Genomic DNA, 4,801 nt, shown 5'->3' on the forward strand with positions numbered 1-4,801 from the left:
GCAGATGCTGATTCCTGGCAACTGTATCAATGAGCTCTTGAGCCTCTTCAATTGTCTTTCTCATATGGATAGATCCTCCAGCTGAGTAATCTAGAGACATCTGAGCTCCTTCTTTAAGCCCATAGTAGAAGATGTCTAACTGAACCCACTCTGAAAACATTTCAGAGGGGCATTTTCGTAGCATCTCTCTGTATCTCTCCCAGGCATCATAAAGAGATTCATTATCTCCTTGTTTAAAGCCTTGGATGTCCAGCCTTATAACCAAAAATAAAAATAACAAAAATTATGATTTTTGAAAAAGTGAGGGGAGAAAAAGTGGTTAGAAAGTTTTGAAAAAGATACGATTTGGAAAAGATTTTTAAAAATTTTTTTTATATAATTTTCGAAAATTTGTTTTTAAACTAGAGAGAAAAGATATTTTTGAATTTAAAGAGGAGAGAGAAAAACAATAAGATAGCACAAGATTTAAAATTTTTAGATCTAATGCTCCCTATTTTCGAAAATTTTGGAGGGAAAACACCAAGGAACACCAACTTAAAAATTTTAAAATCAAGTCACAAGGAAAACTCAAGAACACGAAGAAAGAACACCAAACTTAAAATTTTTAGAAAAAGAATTGGGCAGAGAGCTGGCGTTGAACGCCAGTTTACGTCATCAATTCTTGTGCAAAGTATGGACTATTATATATTGCTGGAAAGCCCTGGATGTCTACTTTCCAACGCAATTGGAAGCAAGCCATTTCAAGTTCTGTAGCTCCAGAAAATCCACTTTGAGTGCAGGGAGGTCAGAATCCAACAGCATCAGCAGTCCTTTTTCAGCTTGAATCAGATTTTTGCTCAGCTCCTTCAATTTCAGCCAGAAAAATACCTGAAATTACAGAAAAATACACAACTCATAGTAAAGTCCAGAAATATGAATTTTTCCTAAAAACTACTGGAAATAAACTAGAAACTAACTAAAACATACTCAAAACTATATGAAATTAACCCCAAAAAGCGTATAAAATATCCGCTCATCAGAGGCTCATGCCAGGTAAGTTGAGATCAAGATGGGAAGGTCCATACAGAGTAGAGAAGGCCGAACCGTACGGAGTTTATCACCTAAGTCATCCTTCAAGTTCTGAACTTATCAAAGTTAATGGACAACACCTAAAGCTATACCATGGCGAGAAGATGCAGAAAAATAAGGAGCTTGAGATCTTCCTCTTGGAAGATCCCCACATAGCAGAAGATTGAGCTAGTGGAGCGTCCAACTTACGGACGTTAAAGCAAAGTGCTAGGTGGGAGACAACCCACTATGGTATGATCGTTCTTTTCTTTATTTTTAGTTTTTCATATTCAATAACTCTTCTCTTTATCAGTACTTTCGTGCTTTTGCATTTGCATATTTAAAAAAAAGCCACGCGACGCGACTGCATCAGCGATGCGTCCGCGTCGCAAGGAGAGGGGAGAAAAATAAAAACGAACAGAGAGTCACGCTGGAGCGAGGCTGGAGGCGTGCCAGTGGCACAAATCGACCCACGCAACTGCGTCGCCGACGCATCCGCGTCGCTTGGGAATAATGGCCTCTCACGCGACCGCGTGACCCACGCAGCCGCGTGCCCTGATTTTCGACGTAAAAAGGGTGCACAACAAATTATTGTGCGAGAGTGGTGCTGGATTGGTGCTGAACGCACAATTCTACCCACGCGGACGCATGACCCACGCGTCCGCGTCATTCCCTTCTGAAGCCCACTCACGCGATCGCATGCCCCACGCGATCACGTCACCCTAAATTTCGCAAATATATCAATTCGAATAGAGAGTTGTGCAGGCGCGAGGCTGCACTCGCGCCAGAAGCACAACATGGGTCACGCGACCGCGTGACCGACGCGACCGCGTCACTTGAACTAAAGCGCAATCACGCGAACGCGTGCCCCACACGGCCGCGTCGCTTGCGCCGCATAGCTCAAACTTAATTGCCAAAATATCTTATCTTTTTCCTCTCCAAATCCTAATTTTTCTTTTCCCTCCTTATTTCTTCCTTCTCACTTCTTCCTTCTTTCTCACTTTTTCTTATTCTTTCCTTTTACATGGTGTTAGAATTTTTTTTGAGTCATTATTCCTCATTATATGCTTGTGGATTGTTGCAAATTGTTTGGCAATTATATATAAATTTTTAAAGGATTGCTTGCATGTTCACTTTAATACTTTCTATACCTTATCTACCATGCATGCTATGTGTTTATGAAAAAGCCCATATGGCATTATGCACTTCTCTATGTTATTCTACTATTCAATGCTGCTTTTCACAAACTCCCTTTACTATTGTATTAATTGAAATTAATTGTCAATACAAATGTGATGGTTTGTTACGAGTGATGCTTGATCTATGCTACTCATGCCCTTTGCCGGCATGCCAATAAACACCTTGCATTCACTTGTCATCATATGCACTAACTATTTTCCATTAATGATTTTTCACATGTACTCATGAGCGCGTGTTAACGTCATTTACCTTTTAATGTGCATTTATAACCATCCTTTTTCGTTCTCTTCATTGCTCTATCTCTTTGAATTTAATTTACTTTCTCTTCCCTTTTTCAGGATTGCCACCAAGAAAGGAAAAGAGAAAGCCACTCCCAAACCCCCAGCAAGAAGAGGAACTAAAAGAGCACTAGTGGTAGAGCCTTCTTCAACTGCAGTCAATCCCTCAACAAAAAGAGTTAAGAGGATCATCAAGGTTGATGAAAAGGAGAAAGCCTTTCAAGCAAAGGACACTGCGCGATTTCCCAATCGCTACTGTGAGTAGATGTTCCCCATCCTGGCTGAAAGGAGATACAACAACGAACACCTTCTTATCCTCCCGCCCAATATTGCTACTTTTTTTGAGCCGTAAATTGAACGAAGACAATGGAGTTTCCTATAGAAACAACTAAGGCAGGCCAATCTTTCTTGGGTAGTCGAGTTCTACTCAAACTTCTACCTGCCTACCCTGTAGTCTGTCTTTGTTCGTCAGAAGCAAGTACCCATTACAGAAGAGGCCATTCAAAAAGCTTTAGGTCTTTCCCCTATTCCAGAAGGATTGGATGCCTTTCAAGAAGCCGCACTCAAGCGCCAGATGTACCAATTTGACTGGGAAGCTGTTCTCAGAATTATCGCACTACCTGGCAGCAGTTGGATCTACGGATACCATCGTACCCGCCCTAAGGGAATATCAGCTTCAGCACTTACCTTGGAGGCTCGCGTATGGGCACAGATCATGTCCCATTACGTCTTTCTGAGTACTCACGAGTCCTCCTTCACTGTGGACATGGCCGTTTTACTATGGTGCATCCTTACAGACCAACCTCTGAATCTACCAAGATATATCCGGAATGCCATGGGACACGTACAAATCGTGGGCAACTTACCTTTTCCCGCCTTGATCTCAGATCTTGTCTCAGCAGCCGGAGTCTCCTACAGAGCTGGGGACACCAAAGCCATATTTCCACGGGATGATCAGTATGTCCCTAACGGGAAATACCTCAGACCTCCAGCAGCCACTACAAGCCTTCCTACTGCACCGGCTGAAGATATTTCTTCTTCAACACCACAAGCACCTACAACGGACGCCCTGCTCCAGCAGATTATCAAAAGGTTGGATCGGCAAGAACAGAAAGTGAAGTTAAGAGAGCGCCGTAACGAGCACCGATTCAAACACCTCAAGGAGCTACTCAAGGGACACTTCAAGGACTCAGACACCCCGGACTCCACTTCTTTTACCAGCACAGGGAGCCATGATGGTCCCGACTATGGAGATACTGCTACCAGCCCACCCCTGTTCCTGACAGATGGCACCGAGGACGGTGCAAAGCCTTAAGTGTGGGGAGGTCGATCAGTACCTGACTTCCGGAGGTAATTTTTCTTCCCTAGCACCAGTAAATTAGGATATTTTAATTAGATTTTCTTTCTTTTATAGAATAGGATAAATTGCATAGTAATAGGTTAGTTGCATGCATGTTCTACTTGATTAAAAAGACAATAAGTTTCTTCTAAGACTCTTTTTTTGGAACAAAATTTCACTAATTTTTAAAAATTTTTATGATAAATCTACTTGAAGTTGTAATTGGAACATGATTTTTGAGTTAAAGAACACACAACCTGTGAAGATTTGAGCCTTTATGCATGGTTACATTATTTAACCATAAATATTTTATTCTTGTGTGTTTACTTCTCTATGATTGTAATCTATATTTTGTTTTATCCTATATGTCCAATATTTATTTTATTTGTATGGTTGCATATGATTGAGGCCATTAATTGTTTAAACTCACTTATCCAAATTAAGCCTACCCTTTTCAATTACCTTTATTAACCACTTTGAGCCTTTAAATCCCATTTGTTATATATTTCACCACATTACTAGCCTTAAGCGGAAAAACAATTGTATATCCCAAATTGAATCTTTGGTTAGCCTAAGATAGAATTGTGTGTGCTAGTTAAGTATGGGAAATTGTGGGAACAAAAGTTGTTAAGGGAATATATCATGATAATGCAATGGGAATTTGGATACCTACTCATGTAAAACTATAAGAATTAAAAATCTATGTGCATTGATAAGCTATGTTTATTTTTATGTCTATATAAAAAAAATAAATAAATAAAAATTAATTAATAAATAAATAAGGGGACAAAATCACCCTAATGCTAAATTAAGAATTCAAAGATCAATGCACATATGATCAAATTAAAATAAAAATTTGATACATGAGTATGGAATGTAAAAGGGAATTCTGGGTAGCTAAGTATGAATTCTAAGGTTACACTAAATATATATAGGT

Source organism: Arachis ipaensis, chromosome B08 (genome assembly GCF_000816755.2).
Source record: "Arachis ipaensis cultivar K30076 chromosome B08, Araip1.1, whole genome shotgun sequence".
Taxonomy (NCBI): Eukaryota; Viridiplantae; Streptophyta; class Magnoliopsida; order Fabales; family Fabaceae; genus Arachis; species Arachis ipaensis.